Below are 7320 nucleotides of genomic sequence, written 5' to 3'. Positions count from 1 at the left end.
ATATTACATCTCTCGCAGTGGTACAAACGTAAACATATGCGAGTCCAAGGTATGTCTATAGAAGTACACACGAACTGTTTACATAAGTTCAACACAACCTCCTACTTTACAGTGAGGTAAAACTTCAAATAAAGCTCCAGAAGAACGACTTGTAGTCTATCTTATTACTAACTCAAGTTTAAGAGCTACTTGGCTTGCTATAGAAATCTAGCTACTTAGGTGCTAGGATTAGGGAAAGGTTCCCTTTTATTACTAGTCTAGGTTTCCACTCTAGCTGATGCGTAGTTGACTCCATTGACTTCTTTGATTGGATTCTTCATCTTGTTGCAGCTTGACTCCTTTGTCTTCGAGTTCCACTGGTAGTTTCTCCTTCGGTGCCTTGATCTAAGAAGGGGGTTCAAATGGGATAGAATGAGTACGAGCGTACTCAGCAAGTTCATATTAAGAAATAGGTGTATCATGCACTAGCTACAACCATAGACCAGAAAGTCATAGGCCAATGCAAGTTTTCATAAACATTTCTTCAAAAGGTTTATTTTATTCCGAAAACTATGCCCGTCGCCTTCACAGAGTTGACTAGAACTTCGTGGAGTTCCTTTCTGCCGCGTTCGCAGCTCCCTTCCCGAACGAGGAGTGACAGATCACAATTCTTGATACCCTCTCGCAGAGGTGCGTTACTTTACCCCACAAGAGATCTTAACCATGTTGCCGGCCGAGAGTATGTCCCCGTCCACACTTCCTTTGGTGTGAGGCCCGAGTATAAGATCCAAGCCAATCACCGCCTTCTCCGCGACCCCGCAAACCCACCCTTTTGTCCGACCGTACACCCCCGACAGACTTCTCCCGATAATACGGCTTTACTCACGGTGTACTCCGGACAATCCATCATAGATCGTAGAGCTTATCATCACTAATGGATGGGGATTTAAAAGGCTATCCCAACCTATTGCGGCAGTGCCTCCAACACCCCACCGGCTCTACAGATCCGTTGGCGTGCGTAAGGCAAAAGATACAACTGACTTCCCGCAGCCATTATAGATCTTATGGATAACGCGATATGTACGGCGCTAGAATCACCGGACGGCATTGGTACTTAGTCCTAGATGAGTAGTACCCATGCAATGGAACCTCCACCATATCAACACATACCATGGTTCCATTGCCCACCACATAGTCATATTCATAATTGTAAAATAATACTTTGCTTTTCAATGCATGAGTGATAAGTATAGTACTTTGCATATAGTTTGATACAAATAATCAAATGACATGAGCAAGTGATGAACTTGCCTTTCTTGACCGCAAGATTATGCGGCAAAAGCTTCGATACGTGATAACTCCAAATTCTGAAATACCATCATCGTCCGGTAAGGACAATGTTTAAAGAACTGACAAAGATGCTATAATGCATAGTATGAGATGCAATCGTCCCGAGCGTAACCTAACCTTAATGATTTGGAATGTATGAGTGGTAAATATTTCTTTAGGGTTTGTTGCACTTTTAGAATGGTTCTCAAACAAGGTTCTTATTAGGGTTTGGTTATATTAGCATCATAACCAAGTGATATAAGGCATCATAACAATCATACACATACAGTATAGTGATGGAATAATATGTAAAGAACAGTTGTCAATTTTAAGTTCTACGAGTCATGGTTGATGATTACTTATGCTATACTTCAAAAGAATAACTTTTGAAGAACATGTTGTTTAAGAATTAATGAGTATTTCAAAGAAGGATTAGGACTTCTAAGGTTTGATTGACATTCGTACTTCAAAAGAATAACTTTTGAAGAAAGGGTTAAATAAGGATATGAACTACTATACATAGGAGCTAAGTGCTATTAGGGTTTACTAATAGGGTTGGTTGGTGCTTAAGTAGAAGTGATCTACATGTAGCAAGTATTAGTAGGTTTATTACTATGGTTTCTCCTAAGCATCATATCAAAGGATGGTTATCAAGGTGTTGCTATGAGTTAGGGTTTACTATGACTTCATATTTGCTTTACCAAATAATCTCTAATAGTTTCTAAGCTAAGTGGTTTATCATTTCCTAAGTAAGGTTTAGTTGGATAGGAACATGTGATGTGATTTGCTACACAAAGTGGATACTAGGGTTTATCATTATGGTTCTACTAAATTATGATGGTTGAGGTTGATCCTAATGGTGTGGTATATAGGAGTAGGTGATCAATAGTACTAATCCAATTAACAAGTTAGGGTTTATACCTAGGTGATACTAGTGAATCATATAGGTTTTTAATTGAAATAGAAACATGGAATGATAATCTCATGTGACTTGGTTTATGCTAGTGGATCATAAGCATTCATTCATTGGTCACATATTATGGTTCTCTATGTAAGGTGACATTCACATGATCACATGTGATAAGCAACTAGGGTTTTAGGGTTAAAGCATTTTCAAATGATCACATAAAATAATGGGATCCAGATTCTAACTTTTATTAAAACTAGGGTTTTTAAACTATGATCTAATTCTTAAAGTAACACTTGGTACTAGAATTAATGTGATTAAGTACTTTGTATAAAAGTAATAACATCCTTATCATTTAATTATTTTTAAAAGGTTTAAGAATTAAGACAAATTTTAGTTAGGGTTTAATTTCCAGAATTAGGGTTTTATAATTATGATTAGATTTTAAAATAATAACTTGCTAATTAAAGAATGTTTAAGTTACAAAATTTTAGTTATCAAAATTAATCTTGGCTTTTAATATTTTCTTGAGTTATTACTATTTAAAGAAAATGGTAAATGGTAATTTGCAATTTAGGGTTTATGGATTACCATTAATAAATAAGTTAATGCAAATATGATAAAGAAAATTAATCTTAACATTTAATTAGTTACTGAATAGTTAAAACTTAATTTTTAAACTTCACTAATTATTGAATTCAAATTGTATTGTAAATAAATGAAATGGCATAATTAATCAGGTTAAAAATAAGTGAATTTTGATTTTGACACACATTTTTGTTTTATATTTTATTTGAATAGAGTTTATTTTTGTGAGCATTTTGATATATTATTCATATTTTTCTGAGTTGAAATGAATTTTATATGGTTTTACAAAGTTTCAGCATTTTTCTGGAATTTGAAATAACTAACAAATACTAATCGTACGGTTCATGTCTAGCCACGAGACACGACGAGTGGGACCTAAGTACACGTCGTATGCCACGCCGGCAAGGACTGGTCAAAGTTGATCGAGGTCCGTTGACCTCACCGACGTTTAAACGCCGGCGGTCAGCTGAAGGCGGCGCGCCGATTCTATGCGCTCCCGGGACGCGCGACTAGGTGCATTCGAACGAGTACGCAAGGCGAAGCGAATGGTGGTGGTGGTTTAGCGAGGGGATCACCGGAGCGTCGCCGGCGATGGGTACTCGGCGGCGGTGCTACTCCGGCAAGAATCGAATCGGAGGTTGCAGGAGGTTCTAGGATGCGAGATCTAGCTCTATAGAGGCGTATGCTCACCCTGAACATGATGGCGTGGTCGGCTCCGGCGATGGTCGACGGAGACGATGGTGATTGGAGACTTCCGGCGATGTGCCGCGAGAAAGGAACGAGGAAATTGATCCTCCACACGGCTCCCCCGGATGCTTGGCTCCTCCCGGATGCTCCTTGAGTCCGGGCGCTCCTCCTCGGACCACGCGCCGGAGGCCGGGTGGCCTCCTCCGTCGGCTTCGTCTTCGACTCCGGCGACAGAGAGTGGATGCGTGTGAGAGATAGAAGGTGTCCGAGCAGCAATGGAGTGGCGGAGGTGAACAAAGCGTGCACGGAGATGCTCTCCACCTATTTATAGGCCAAGGGAAGCCTCGTGGCCTCGACACGGTGACGGCCATGGTCGGAGAGGTGGCGGTCTCTGGAAGCTTCTAGCTGGCACGGATGTTCTCGTCCGCGGATAAGCTCGGACGCGATTCGAGTTGGGCGCGGTTCCGAGAGGTCTGGCGACGTCCGGGCATGCTTATCGATGAGGAGGTCGTGGCCTACTGGCTCCGCCGCGCTGTCAAGCTCGGAGACGACGACGGCGAAGTCATTTCTCCACGCACGATTCTTAAAGCAAGCGAAACGGTATTTGGACGTGGGCTGGAATGCTCATGGGCCTTGGCATGGGCTGCTGCTGGGTTGGCTTCGGGCTGCTGCGGTCCAGGTAAGGTAAGTCCTCTCTCTCTTCTCTTTTTATTTATTTTCTGTTTTATTTTCTGATTTGAATTGCTAGTTGAATTCAAATTTGAATTTGTTCTATTTTGCAGGTTCTAAAATATTTGATTGTTAATATAACTTGATGATAATGCCTACTGCATAGTCTTGTTGTTTAAACAAATATTTAGTTAGGATTTAATTGATATCTTGTGAGGCTTGAGTAAAGTATAAATGGTTTAGTTATTTATTTCAATTCCCTTTTTAATTTAGGAACCAAATCCATTTAAATGGTTTGAAATTTAGAACATGTGAATGGTAAAAATATTATTAGGTTAAACTAGTGTGCTTAACAATATTGATTGTTCATATCTATTTTAATTATGGTTGAAGTTTCAATTAAATGGTGTTGTGAATAGAATGAGTTTATGATTTCATGTGGGTTCTGAAGGTTTAAGAAGATGACTGAATAAACTCTATAATTACTAACCTTGCTTAGCAACTTCTAACTTGGATTTTACTTGGTGATCCATGATACACAAGTTATGGCATATCATTTTATGTAGATTGGTTCCATATGACAAGGTTTATGGTTTTGGGAATACTTCACTAATTGAAGTATTAAATAGGCATGAGGTATGGCAGGGTTCTACTTATAATCCAAAGTGATACTTGGATTGAAATTCAAATGTGGTATAGGATTTTAGTAGTGATTACCAAGGTGATACAAAACTAGGATTAGAATATGAGCATAAGCTAGGTTATGCTAAATTGGCTAGGGTTACTCCTCCATACAAGGCATGAGGTTTGGTTTGGGGTTAACTACAAGTGATATACTTATTATTTTATGTGGTAGATGATATCTATTAATCATACGGGTTTAACTTATCATCTATATCTACAAGGTATAATCATGCATTAGACAAGATCCACTCATTCCTCACTAATCCCTCTTTAATATTCTTTTCATCACACTCATCCTAGATTCTTAGGGTTTATAATTAATACTAAGTTGTGATGATTATGGAATTGGTTTTCTAAGGTATTGTTATTGGAATAGGGTTCTCACCTCCAAGATTAAATATTGACTTGAACAACTAGGATTAGTACTACTCTAGTATTCTTGTATGGGCATGGCTATGATTAGTATTATAACTTCTCTCACTTCTCAATGTCTTGGAATATCCTAAGGTCCTACTCAAGATATGATGATATGATCCTCTAAATATATGGTTTGCCTAGGAATTCTACCTTGGTATCGTCTGTAGCTTGTTCTTCAGGAAATCTGATAAACCTGCATCTTGTGGTATGCCTCCACCTCCTAGCTTCTTCATCTTGATCCTAGCTAATTCACATGGAGTGGCTCTAAGTTTTTGTTCCCATGTATCATGGTACTTGATGAGCAAATGGATGAAGGGTGTGGCTCTATTTATAGGCTTGGGCAAGCTCTAGTATCATGACACATAGGTGGTGACTCTTGATTTGGTTTGATGAGTAAGGTGCTTGGTTGTCATGCCCTCATCCATAGCAATCCTTTGAGCATGAGGTGGCAAAGCTTGGAAAGCAAGTCATGTAGATATTTTCATCCCATGTGGCAAGATCATTATCCTCTCATATGATTTATTTTTGGATAGCCAAGTGGCATTTGCTACTAAATATCTTGTGGATGGTTTTATTATTGTTGATGAGTTACTATATTATATTTGATTGGATTTATATTATAATATTGGTGAAAAGGTCAATGTTGAGGGTTATTTCTCAAGCTTGGATAGTTGGTGTTTGAATTCACCAAGGCATGATCATATGAGTTTCAAAATACTCATAGTTAGTTTTATTCAAATAGTTTGAACTATAATTCGTAATGTAAATGGATTTAGTTTTATGATATTCCATATACTTAATAAGTTATGATTTAAATGAGAATGTGTGGCTTTTATGCACTTTAGACCCTATGGTTTAACTTATTTATAAGTGAATTAAATTACACACAAAAGTAGTTGCTAACTTTTAAGTGTTAATAAGTTAGGGTTTGATTCTTAAAGAATGTGTTGTTGTAAAACTACTTCTCTTTGATCTAGCCCATAGATCAAATCATCTCTACCCAAAATAAGGTTTTAGCAAAGATCACAGTGAAGTTTATAGCGCTTGACTTGATGATCTACTTCAATTCCAGCAAGTCAAGTGAAACTTCGATCATCGTGGTAAGTTTTATTTGAAAGCGCGAAAATTCCCCGGATTTTCTATGCATGAATGCAATGCACACTTTGGTGTTCTCTCATTTTATTGCCTCTAAACCTGGGATATTACAGCCTCCCCCTTAAACTGAACTTCGTCCCGAAGTTCAAACGCTCTCATGTTTCGGAATGTTGAAATGTCTTGAACAGATCACCATCCTTCAACTCCATGGTGATCACACTAGATATAGTTGAATATATCCTTTGTCCAGATCCTTCCTGGAGTCTTCTGATGTCTGGTACTAATATTTTCTTCAATTCTATGATTTCTTCCAACACTCTAAGCTTATAGGCTTACTTTCCAAAGATTCTTGGATTAGGACATCTTATTGTGTTAATGGACTTTACTAATGGTTGTGGTGACATCTTCCTATTTGGGTACTCAAAGTTTGGTTCTACCAACCACGGTAATCCAACTGCGGTGTAATATGGCACTATGATTTACCAAACTGCGATACTCAAACCTTAATTTTAAAAGATTTATTTAAGGTAGGGTATTTTTTTTTCCTTACTACCATAACGAAAAAGTAATGGTACTTGGTAAGGTATTTATAATAGGTATGGTCCTGGTTGTTTAGTCCTACGAATGGATTAGACTCATTTAGTCCATCCAATCATGGCTTCTAGTTTAAGCTAGTTATCTTCCTTTTGGTTTCTTTAGGTTCCATGAAAGGAATCTTTCTAATAATCATTAGTTTTGGTATAGTCAAACCCTTCGATCTTTTGTTTTCTTAGGCTTTGATTGTCCTCCGATATCTTCTTCATCCAACTTCATTTTCTAATACTTACTTAAGTTCTCTTGGTTTTGAGTAATTACAATTACTCACATAAGTTAAGGTCTAACCCTTACTTCCTCGAGATATGAACCTCGGCTTCTGGTCTGACAATCTCCTCAGAGTACTTTGGTATGGATACATCCCAACAACC

The sequence above is a fragment of the Lolium rigidum genome, chromosome 3 (assembly GCF_022539505.1).
Source record: "Lolium rigidum isolate FL_2022 chromosome 3, APGP_CSIRO_Lrig_0.1, whole genome shotgun sequence".
NCBI lineage: Eukaryota > Viridiplantae > Streptophyta > Magnoliopsida > Poales > Poaceae > Lolium > Lolium rigidum.
Note: the sequence above shows the minus strand (reverse complement) of the source record.